We start from the raw sequence: 13,458 nt of genomic DNA on the forward strand, positions 1-13,458 counted from the left end.
TTACATAAGTACCTACTTTGTTAATACCTATAATGTTTGTGTGTATTGATAATCATAACAACAATATTTTAGTTTTAGAAAAACTTATATGATTTAGAAAAGTCAATGTTTCAAATTTTTTAACATTAAAATAACGAGGCCGTGATAGCCTAGTGGATATGACCTCTGCCTCCGATTCCGGAGGGTGTGGGTTGCAATCCGGTCCGTGGCATGCACCTCCAACTTTTCAGTTGTGTGCATTTTAGGAAATTAAATATCACGTGTCTCAAACGGTGAAGGAGAACATCGTGAGGAAACCTGCGTACCTGAGAATTTTCTTCATTCTCTGTGTATGTGAAGTCTACAAATCCGCATTGGGCCAGCGTGGTGGACTATTGGCCTAACCCCTCTCATTCTGAGAATAGACTCGAGCTCAGCAGTGAGCAGAATATGGGTTGATAACGAACGATATCATGATTATTTAAAGAGTATGTAGCATTATACTGAGTTGGGGCCCTTTATTGGGTTATGCCACACATCGCAGGATATTGTCCTGTCATATTATTTAATATGACAATATTATATGATAATATTATGATATTATGTGCAAATTGTGTTGTGTGGCATAATGCTGTAATAAAGATTTTTTCTTTCTTTCTTTCTTTCATTATTTTTAAGCCCACATACTTCTTCCAAAAAGAGTGATTTAGAACAAAATTAGCCACATGGTTTCATTGCCGGGTTAGCCGACTTAGCATGATAAGGATTGATTCTGACGATATCCATTAGGATGTTAATTAAAATGTCCGGGACCGACGGTTTAACGTGCTCTTCGAGGCGGACGGGTGTAACACTACCAATTTTGAAGAAAACCATTGTAAACAAAGAAAGTTATTTAATACTAGCGGACACCAGCGACTTCGTCCGCGAATCAATGTAAACTTTCAAGCCCTATTTCACCACTTTTGAATTTTAATAATTTTTGAATCACTTTACATTTCGTATTTTTTTTCATAATTTATGATCAAAATTTTAAAACTGTAACTCTAAAAATGAAGGACTTTTCATACAAACATTCAACCCCTTCTCTTTTTATTTTTGCAATAAAAAGTATCTTATAACCTTTTCTGTCATTTGAATTCATTCAGTAGTTTCAGCGTGATGCCTGAATAACAATAAAACACGCTATTGAAGCTAAAAAAAATATTTTTAGCTTTTTACATATATATATATATACATTTTTACATATATTTTACATATATATATATATATACAAAAATTTTCAAAATATGTTCAATGTACAGAATGTACAAAATGTACAGAATTCGTATTATAAGTATAGATTCTAGATGGCGCTGGCGTCTTTTATTCCACGGTAACGTTTGGTGTTACAAATGCAAATTGCTTATAATTGTATAGAATTCAACCAGTTTTATTATTGTATAGAGTATAGATATATATAAGTATTTAAAAATTAAAACTAACCTCTCGCAAAAGTCACGGATAAAATATAGTTTCGCTTACGTGTGTATTTGCAAAGTATTTTATTCGAACTACTAACTTGCAAGCAATTTGGCCGCCTTCATGTACTATAAATTATTGCAGATATGCATATATTCCGAACTAGAACTAATCTAGTTCAATACAAGTTTGTAACTTTGAGACAAATCGATACGTTGCAGTGTTCCAAATACGTATATTATTGCAATATATACTCTGTGCTTCTGAATAAACTACGTACGTATTCTCACGTATATACAACAATATAAAATTGAAAATCTGAAAAACCCGCGATGGTCAGGAAATTAACTAGAATAAAAATCGGTTGTCTGTAAAGTCAATTTACTGACGATAGTTGAACGTGACAACGTCAGAAAATACTGATGGAATAATTGCATTTTTCAAAAGAAAGAGCGAGATATACTTTATTTCTTGTAAAAAAAGTTGGCAACCCTAGAGCGAGGTAACGACGCACGACGTCATCTAATTTCGAGTTCGCATCTGGCTTCATCGAATTATAAGACGTTGTCACGTCAAAAACTGGTATGCCAGGAATTCTTTCTATACTTCCTTTCGTTACTAATACGTTAGCGTATTTATGAAAATGAATGTTGTACAAGCGGACGCCTGCGACTTCGTCCGCCCTTATCCCACCCCTTACATTAGTATCGATGTAAAAATGGAGAAATTTCTCCCGTTTTTCCAACGTTTGCCTTTACTGCTCTGCTCCTATCGATCGTAGCGTGATGAAAAGTATACGATAACCTGCTCAGGAGTATGAAAAAGAATTGTACCAAGTTTTGTTAAAATCCGTCGAGTAGTTTTTGTTTCTATTACGAACATACGACATACGACATACGACAGACAGACAAAAATTTACTGATTGCATTTTTGCCATCAGTATCGATCACTAATCACCCCCTGATAGTTATTTTGGAAATATATTTCATGTAGAGAATTGACCTCCCTACGGATATATAGTTGTAAAATGGAAAATAATGTACATAATTGACCTCCTTACACATTTATTATAAGTATAGATGGAAAATAACAAAATTATTGCAGCAACGTAAAACCAGGTAAAACATAGATCCGACGAAATTATCGCAACGTATCTAACTGTAAGTTTCACTCCTACACTGGAGTATAGGCACACTCAGAAGTTGAGTCGGCAACATTCAATTGCAATTTGCAAGTTTTACCTATACGCGTAGGTATATTACGTGTTTATACCTCCCTATTAAATTTAATATTATGCGAATGTTTGTATGGAAGTTGTTGTTGCTATTTCATGCAAAAAGTAGGTACTCAATTGAATTGAAGATTTGAAAGAACTGTCTTCGTTTCGGAGGGCGTAGTTTCACAGTAACCACAGTAAAACTAACTGTGGTTTTTGTTGCATTATGGTTAGGCTTAATTTAAATATGTTTTTTGTAGAATAATAAATAAATAAAAAAAAAATCACGTACCATCAGGTGTGATTGTAGTTAAGAGCTAACTTGTAAAGAATAAATTAAAAAAAATGTAATCCATGCGAAGCTCAACATAAAGTACACTTATTCCCATGTATCATAAAAACAGCCAATGCAGCTTTATTTGCGTGACAGCTACAACACGCGTATACATCAACTCTCCACGGAACTTGCAAAGCTCTGTCACTTAATAAAAGATCTCCCCAGAGGAGCGAAGCAAACGACTTCATAAGATGAGGCGGTATTATCGTCTGGGGGTAAAAACGGGCATAAAACGTGGGTGCGTCGTATTACATAAATTGTCGGCGCCTACCGCCCGCCGAGTTGTGGCTGTGGACTCTTACTATATTTCTAGTTTCAGTTCTTAAGGCTAGCTCACACAACACGAGTTATTACATACTCATTAGTTGCTTGATAGGTAAGTCTCTAAGGTCTTATTATTTAAGAAACTCTCTCTCTCTCTCACTTCTTTGCTTTTGAGCATTTATTTTACTGATGTAGGTTAGATCTTTTATCATAATTTAAATAACCACTGGCAAGAATTGTGTGAAAAGTTATCGCTTATAAATTCTTGTTACTCGCATAGGAAAAAGTTGTATTGTGTGAGTTGCCTTTAGATTAATTTTAAGATTTCATATTATACCAGCTGAGAACACCGCTTTATTATCCATGGTATGATAATAACATTATTTTATCCATAGTATTTTATTTGACAGAGAGAGTTAGAGTCGAATTTAAAATTCACACTACAGAGTTATAACAACATCGTTACAGAATGGTGCCACTATAATGTTAACGTTTTAGAAGAGTTGACTCTAACTCTTATTGCTTTCGAGCATCACTTTACGAATTTTTATGACAATGTAAATAGCTGCGGACGAGAATTGTATGAAAGGCTATCTCATACGAGTACTTGCTACTCGCAAAGCAGAAACTCGGCTAGTGTAACTTAGCCCTTAGACGCATTTCAGATTTCGCATACTAATGGAGGATACAGCAAATTGATGTTCAAATGAGATATCAATTTGTTATTTTTTATAGAACTATCTGTATCCTGCTATGAAAATAATATCAAAAACGAAATACTATGCGGTTGTTCTATTACTTTGCATGCTGGACACGTACATGCAATGCATTTTGGAATGCACCCAAGAGGCTAAAATATATCTCTAAAATTAAATGAACCCCGTATTCATCAAAAGCGGATACATGTCCCAGTAACCCAATAGTGGCTCATATTTAGTAACCTGCTATTTCAACGCTATCTTCTGCAGAATATTAGTTAACACTTCAACCACGACAGTAGTACTTTCCGGGATGAATTAATTTACCACTACATATTATAAAAACTCCTCCGGCTTGTATATAATATTGTGTTTTTTATGGTTTTGCGTAAATTGATAAACATAATAATATTCTTCTTTTACTGGTATATATCGACAAAGAAGTCTGTGATAGCTTATCTGGTAGTATTGAATTTTCTTTTTGAGACTTTTTGGGAGTATGTTGATAATAACATGTCTGGCATGTATGTTAATTTAATTCCAAAAATAAACCTACCTAAATAAATTAGTATAGAAAAATAACGCGACTGAAGCCTTGCCTTATGTTAAGTCACGATTTATATACTCTACTAGCTGACGCCGCAGTTTCACCCGCGTGGTTCTCGTCCACCTAGGAATATGGAGATAATTTATGTATAGCCTTCCTCGATAAATGGGCTATCTAACACTGAAAGAATTTTTTAAATCGAACCAGAAGTTCCTGAGATTAGCGCGTTCAATCAAACAAACAAACAAGCTCTTCGGCTTTATAATATTAGTATAGAGTATAGATTTATATCACATAGACGTTTTTTTACATCAATAAGTGAACTGCAGGCTTCCATCGAAAGTATTCGCAGTACACATACAGAAACAAAAACGTAAAAAAAATGGCTGAAAGTCAGTAATTGGCCGGACGCAAACGGCTGCAGGTTGAAAAATCGTGTAGAAAAATATCCATATACGTCCTTCTAGCTTATTATACTTGCACGTATTGGAATTTTTCTTTCTTTTATTGCTATTAAGCACCATTGGTGTTTAACTCTTAGCAATTTTAAATCTCTTTATATATTAGCTATTAACCCGCCGTAAGTGAGGTAGGGTATACCCGGCATATTAGTAAAACACTAAATATTTCCGAACTGAGCGATTCCTGGTACTCGTCTGGCTCAGTAGCTGGAGGGGATAGTGCAAAGAGTGATTTTAAGCTTTAATAAGTTAGTAAGTTTGAATTGTGACAGTTGAGTCTGCAATTTAGTTAACTACAAGTGAACACCCAATATGAACTAAACAGTTTCGGAAAACCTACCTAAATAAATTAATATAGAAAAGTTAGAATGTTCATTATGTAAGAAAATTAATTGTTTAATTTTATGTGCACAGTTTATTTAATAATCCCAATTTTTTGGATAATAAGTCAAATTATTATAATTCGTTAATTTGCGTTTTAAACTTTGAGAAATAAAAATACTTTTATAACTAGAACTTATTTTATCATTTATCCTCATTTTCCTGATGTTGATGAATATTATTATTACAGTATATAAATAGATATTATTACAGTAATTACAAGTACAAGTATTATTCTACAATCATCCCATTTATCAAAGTCGACAAATCTACCTATATTTGGGTATGGCATACCCACCTAATAGTTAGTGTAAATATTGGTCACCTCATTCACGCCGGGTTAATCATGGAGTAGCAATAATATTCCCGTTAATTGCTGGCTTTGATAGGGACAAAGAAAATATGGCTCGGCGCATTATCTTTTATGTTTTTAATCTGGCCTTTGTATTACGTTCTTACGGAAGTCGACGCACGGCCGGAACTAACACTCGCATTAACTCACTTGCCTTCAACCCACGTCAATTACGTTCATTTTATGTAATAGCTGGGCCTTAGTATTTATTAAAAATCCCAGATCCTGCAATGTGGACCCTGTGATTTATGTACTGCCATAATTATTATTCTAAAAGGTCATCGTTATAAATTGTAACCCCATGTCCGTGAAAAAAAAATTTGTTAGATTTAATTTTTGGGATGTAAACTGAAACTAACTTGGTCGTTAACTATGTGCCTCATATGAAAACTCAGAGTCACACAGCGGGCAATGGAACGAGCTATGTTAGAAGTATCTCTGCGTGATCGAATCAGAAATGAAGAGATCCGCAGCAGAACTAAAGTCACCGACATAGCTCAACGTTTCATGTATGTAACATATCATGTATTAGTATTGTCCTGCAACCTTGTATAAGGACCTTTATGATGTCCTGATCTATCTATCTGTTGTTATTTATTTGTCGCATTTGGAATTACACGCGTGTGACATGTAGGCGTATTAAACGGGATGACGAATCGTATTAAGCGTTAGGAAATGTATGAAAACATGTCTCAAGTTGTAGGGACTGGCGTAAAATGACGTATTATACGAGAAATCGTTATACGCGTGATCGTTATAAGCGGGTTCTAATGTATATATCTAGTGCTATAGATTAGAGTTATGGGTCTATAGTATATATCTAGTTCTACAGATTAGCATGGTGGGTCTTTTGTATATAATATCTAGTAGTAACTAAACGCATGTTTTATAAACGAAAGGAAGTGAACTACAGTGAGCATCGTAATAGCATATTTTACATTGGCAGGATAGATTGGTGTAGGAGACAACTTCAGAAGCAGTTTAAGGGCCTTGTTAATTTCCTTTCCCTAATCAACTTAGAAAAACGAACCGCAGGAAATAGGTGGGCACAAATGAAGGTATTTTATCCGCAATTACATCTCTGTGGTCTCCCGCATTTCGCTGAACAACAAAGGGTTTTCTTGTCGTAGTAAAATCCGCAAGGTACCTATTTTATTTGAAACAGTCTCACTGCTCTTTGAATTAATCCCATTACTTCTATTTTACCGTCTTATCCTTATTATTCTAAAATTGGTTTGCTTCGAGTAAAGTTACCAATTTTTTATCATTTCAAGTCGCTTCATTCATCCAACGAGCGGGGATTGAACCCATGACCTTTAAATTTTTTAGCAGACTCAGATTACATGAATTACAAAAATAAACCAATGTTGAACAAAGGTTATATACATCACAATATTTGTCAGGACAACTTAATTTGGTTTTTTTATTTGATATCACATGATCAACATACTTACTGAGTTAAAATTTTATTTTTACCAACATTTCCAATCTTATTAAATTAATAAATCAAACTGTAACCAAAATATGACCCTAGAATGGAAGAGATTGCACTTGAGTGGAGTCGCAGATTTGTGAACGTTGTATGTAGGGTTAAGGGATCTCTTGAAGTTAACTAACACTCCCCTTTTCCACTCAAGTCACTCTTCACGCCTATCCCAAGTAACCTATAAAGAATTACACAACAATAAATGTGGACGGCTTAAACGCCACGAGCATACTGAAGCCGACCGTATGACGAGCGCCTTAATTCGCAAGTTGCACGAGCGTCGACACGAGCCAACATGACATCCAGCGATGTCATGTCCGTCTCAGACTACTATTTTCTACAAATTATTTTGTCTCAATGCTATAATATGTCTGCACTAATTTATTAGTTATTTCTGCATAAAAAACATTTACTTAGATGAGGTTACTACACCATTAATGAGTTCCTTAATGATAAAGATGCTTGGAGGCCGTTGGATCAGCTTCCACCTTCACACAGGAAGCAAAATTATAAAAAATTGTAATGTCATCAATTGTAAACTATAATATTGTATGCTTTTTTTTAAAAGAGCAACTGTTGAGTTTCTTGCTGGTTTCTTCTCAGCAGAACCTGCCTTCCGAACCGGTAGTAAAATCTTTACAAATAGTCAACTGACGTATCAAAAGAGTTTGTAAACTGAGCCTACTTAAAATAAATGAATTTTGAATAATTTTATAAAGAGGTAAAGTTTGTGAAGTCGTATATTAGACGTTTAGGTTGCAGTAACTACCTACTCTCTGGATCTACTGAACCGATTTTAAAAATTCTTTACTAATAGATACCTTACCTTACCTTATAGCTACCTTATTTGTGAGGGTCATAAGCTATATTTTATCATTGTATTCACACGGTATTGGAAAGTACGTGAGTGAAATCTCGGGGCGTCTGCTAGTATATTGTAACTTTGCACACAGCCTTGAAACAGAGATCAAATCACAAGGAACACATAAATTCAGAGTTTCGACGGTCGCTAGGTCCCCAAAGATAGCAATAATTACGCCGTTCATCTGACCTATACGGAATAGGATTATGTACACGAATAGGATATAGGCTCTTGGAAGAAAATTCAGATTACAATGTGGGAATACGAGAAACTGAAATAACGCTGACGATGGTTATAAATTTGACACTTCCTGATTTTTTATAGTCGTAATCAGTGATAATTGGACGCTTATTACTATTACAACGAATGAGAATTAGAATTGTAATAAGAATGAGAGAGAGATTGAGAATGAGATTGAGTATGATAGTGAGAGTGGGGGCGAAGGTGAGGATTCGAATGAAAATGAGAAATTGAACCTTAGCAAACACACTGTAGATGTTAAGTGACTATGTCCAGTCTAGTACAACTAAACACCATCGAGAATGCAGTTTTCTTTAAAAATACATAAAAAATATTATTGTACGTATTTTAAATTGGTTACTATGTTAGTTAAATTAATGTTAGAGTGGGGTATCGTATAAAAGACATTCATACGATACCCCATTTTAACATTTATAACTTATAGTCTATACTAATATTATAAATTTGAAGACTTTATTTGTTTGTTTGTTTGATTGAACGCGCTAATCTCAGGAACTACTGGTCCGATTTGAAAAATTTTTTCAGTGTTAGATAGCCCATTTATCGAGGAAGGCTATAGGCTATTATCCCCGAACTCCTACGGGAACGAGAACCACGCGAGTGAAACCGCGTGAAGTCAGCTAGTGAAAGATATAAGCACTTGCTTAAACAGATTTTTAATTATTTTTATAGTGACATTGTTTTCGATTTATGGCTAATAATGTTCTGTACGGAACCCTCGATATGCGAGTAATACTCGCACTTGTCCGGTTTTTTTACTATTGGAACAAATGCTGTAGCTCGGTAAATAATGGCAATTCACCGAGTAAATTGAGTGAACGCTTTCTACTGTGAATCAGCACAACAGTGTTACACTTACAGAATTAAATTGCGATTGTTAAGAAATAGCTTTTCTTCGGTTTATCCTACACGAGGAGGTACACAGGAGAGGAATATACCTTATTCTTCATCTATATATCTATCTATTTCTCATCATCATCATTATCATTATCATCATCATCATCATCATCATCATCATCATCATCATCATCATCATCATCACATCTTTTAAGAGAGGGGCCTGGCACTGTTCTGGGGCGTTAAAATAGCCCAGTGATGTTGTAAAAACTAACTGCGCTCTGCGGTGTTACCCGCGAAAAATAAGTATGTAAATGTAATTTAGTTTTAACTACAGAATTAACAAAACAGGAGTAAGTTCTCATTTCAACTCGTACATTTTTTTTTATTCTGTATAATACATGTAATCTATACTTAATATATAAAGCTGAAAAGTTTGTTTGTTTGATTGAACACGCTAATCTCAGAAACTACTGGTCCGATTTTAAAAATTCTTTGACTGTTAGATAGCCCATTTATCGAGGAAGGCTATAGGATATGTATTATTCCCGTACTTCCATGGAAACGAGAACCACGCGGGTGAAACCGCGCGGCGTCAGCTATATAATAATTACTGTTAAATTTAAAATGCAATTTCAGCCCAATTGGTTTAAAGACGCAGCAAAGCAACATAAAAGAGTAACAAACATACACACACATTTAAAAACTTTCACAGTAACTTTCGCTTTTATAATATTAGTGTGACATTACGTAATTTTATTTCTTTTTCCAACACAATCGTGCATGTCTTGTCCCATAGAAACTCTATAATTTTTCGGGATTGAAGCATTCTCAAAGTTATTTCAAATTAACAAACGCCCGAGACTCCGTCCGCGTCAAATTCTGTCTATCACAAATCCTACGGGAACTATGATTGTTTCGGGATGATCCTATATTATGTTAAACCAGAGTAAAATCTACTTCTATTCCAAATTTCAGCTAAATCGATTCATTAGCCGCACCGTAAAGACACTTAAAAACAAACACACTTACACACAAACTTGCCTTTAACGGGTGATTACCTACACAATTTAGACTTTTCTTACGTAAATTACTTTAATTACGAGTATAATACAGGCAGAAAATGTCTGTGAATACTTAATTAAAAAATATCGACCTGGTTCACCTTTGATAAGGAAGGAAGTTTATTTAAATTTTCTCATATTAAGTGGAAATTGTATGAATATTTAAATTAAGTATGAATATGGATTTCTTACTTTGTCTTTAGGAACTTAAAAAAAGGTTTCGGATGCTCTTTTGTACATTATGGTTTTGTATATTATGATTTACAACGTCTGTACTTTGTACAATGACCAAGATCCTTGGAAGCCTTCGTGTCTAATTTCATCTCCATACGTTAACATACTAATACTACTAATAAAATAACTGGCCAAGTGCGAGTTGAACTCGCTCACGAATTGTTCCCTACCATATTATAAATAAACGGCATGGACAGCGGAGTAGTAAAGTAGAAATAAGGGCTTGTTTACCCTTTGAATACGTGACCCTAAAATGATGTCTTTGCAGAACTGATGGGGTTTTATCATCATCATCATCATCATATCAGCCGATGGACGTCCACTGCAGGACATAGGCCTTTTGTAGGGACTTCCAAACATCACGATACTGAGCCGCCTGCATCCAGCGAATCCCTGCGACTCGCTTGATGTCGTCAGTCCACCTGGTGGGGGGTCGGCCAACACTGCGCTTACTAGTGCGGGGTCGCCATTCCAGCACTTTGGGACCCCAACGTCCATCGGCTCTTCGAACTATGTGGCCTGCCCATTGCCACTTCAGCTTCGCAACTCGTTGAGCTATGTCGGTGACTTTGGTTCTTCTGCGGATCTCCTCATTTCTGATTCGATCACGCAGAGATACTCCTAACATAGCTCGTTCCATCGCCCGCTGTGTGACTCTAAGCCTTCTTATGAGGCCCATAGTTAGCGACCAAGTCTCGGAACCATAGGTCATCACTGGCAACACGCACTGTTCGAAGACTTTTGTCTTCAGGCACTGAGGAATTTCGGACGAAAAGATGTCGCGAAGCTTCCCGAATGCAGCCCAGCCGAGTTGGATTCGACGGTTCACCTCTTTCTCGAAATTGGACCTACCTAACTGGATCATATGTCCTAGGTATATGTATTCGTCTACAATTTCGAGTGCAGCGTTCTCAACTATAACTGGGTGGAGCGATACATGAGCATTACACATTATTTTTGTTTTGCCCATGTTCATTTTCAGGCCCACCTGTTGAGAAACGCTGCTGAGGTCATTGAGCATGGTACTAAGGTCATCCAGAGTCTGTGCCATGATGACTACATCATCCGCGAACCGCAGTTGAGTGATGTACTCGCCATTGATGTTGATGCCAAGTCCGCTCCAGTCCAGAAGCTTAAAGACGTCTTCCAGTGCGGCGGTAAATAGCTTCGGAGAGATCACATCTCCCTGACGCACTCCTCGCTGCAACTGGATTGGCCTCGTAGTCTGATCCTGAATACGGACTGACATAGTGGCGTTTTCGTATAAGCACTTCAACGCTTGGATATACCTGTAATCAATTCGGCATCTCTGCAATGACCTTAGCACAGCCCAAGTTTCCACCGAATCGAAGGCTTTCTCATAGTCCACAAACGCTAAGCAAAGTGGCTGGTTATACTCGTGAGTCTTCTGTATAACCTGCCGCAGCGTATGGATGTGGTCTATGGTACTAAAGCCTTTTCGGAAACCGGCTTGTTCGGGAGGCTGGAAGTCGTCAAACCTATTAGCGAGACGATTCGTGATGACTCTCGAGAACAATTTGTAAACATGGCTTAGCAGCGAGATGGGTCTGTAATTCTTCAGCAAGGTGTTGTCACCTTTTTTGAAGAACAGAACCACCACGCTCCTATGCCACGCCTCAGGCGTCGTGCCCTCGTGAATGACGGAATTGAACAATCGCTGAAGGACTTTAAGTATCGGTTTTCCACCCGCTTTCAGGAGTTCTGCTGTGATTCCGTCCTCACCTGGCGCCTTATTGTTCTTCAGGTGTTTGAGAGCCACACTAATCTCGTATAGGCTGACGTCCAGGATATCTTCGGTATAGTGTCGGGTCAACTTGGCTCTGGGGTCTTTAGCCAAATTGGCAACAGGCTGCTGAGTAGTCATGTATAGCTGTCCATAGAACTTCTCGACCTCACTTAATAACTCGGGCTTGGAAGAAATTAGATTACCGTGTTCGGTCTTCAAACGCGTCAGCTGCCTCTGTCCAATAGACAGATCTCTGGCGAAAACTTTCGAGCCTCGATTATTTTCAATCGCATTTTTAATACGCTCGGTATTGAAATTTCGCAAGTCGCTGGTTTGCGACTTAGAGATCTGTCTACTGATTTGTCGGTATTTTGACGCATCTGCTGAAGACTGTAATCTCATTTCTTGCCTCTCTTCCATGAGTTTAAGTGTTTTGTCCGAGAACTTTTTGGTTCTTTTCGCACGGTGGGTCTTATAGAACTTAGACCCAACGGAATGGACAGTTTCCACGAACCTGTTGTTCAGATCGTCCACAGTTTCGCAATTTGCTAGGCAATCAAAGCGGTTCTGCAGTTCTAGTTGAAAGGACTCGGGGTTTTGGATATGGGCACGAGTAGGTCGGAGCGTAGACTTCACCAGTCGATACCGTTCCAGCTGAACGTTGATATTCAACGTGCCTCTAACCATTCGGTGATCGCTACCGGTTTTCACCCTATGGATCACAGAAACATCGTTGAATATTTGCCGTCGATGATGATGACATGATGGGGTTTATCTTTTAGATATTGTAGAATTTTTTTTTTAATACTATCTGTACTACATATATTTAGTCGAAGTTCTTAAATTTCGAGAATAGCTAATTACGAAATTACAATAGAATTTAAATTGGAAGGGACAAGTAGGTAAGAAGTATTTCGTTACCACGTGACTCGTCAGCACGTCTGGGTTAGTGAAATGAAAATCATAAGTTTTCTAATTAACCCAACCCAAATATCAAATCAGAGATCACCCCACATCGGGTCGAAGTTATGCCGGATACGAGAAGTAACCAAACACTAATACAATAATATAACTAAAAGGTAAATTAGCTGTAGGGGAAATGGGGCATAAGGCGACATCACGACATAAATTCATTAATTTTTATTGTTAACTAATCTTTTTCTTTACAAATAAAATAGAAAGAAAAGAAAGAAAGAAAGAAAAATGCGTTTATTTCGAAATTATGCCACACATCACAATATCTCCAGTACACCAGGACATCCAGGACAATA

The 13,458-nt window shown here is 36.7% G+C and overlaps 1 protein-coding gene across 1 annotated transcript in view; it reads left to right on the forward strand.

Annotated features, from left to right (window-relative positions):
* LOC112049688 (voltage-dependent calcium channel gamma-4 subunit) overlaps positions 1 to 13,458 on the forward strand; it is a 100,707-nt gene that overhangs the window by 79,238 nt on the left and 8,011 nt on the right. The gene's annotated exons all lie outside the window — the stretch shown is intronic.

This window comes from Bicyclus anynana, chromosome 11 (genome assembly GCF_947172395.1).
Source record: "Bicyclus anynana chromosome 11, ilBicAnyn1.1, whole genome shotgun sequence".
Taxonomy (NCBI): domain Eukaryota; kingdom Metazoa; phylum Arthropoda; class Insecta; order Lepidoptera; family Nymphalidae; genus Bicyclus; species Bicyclus anynana.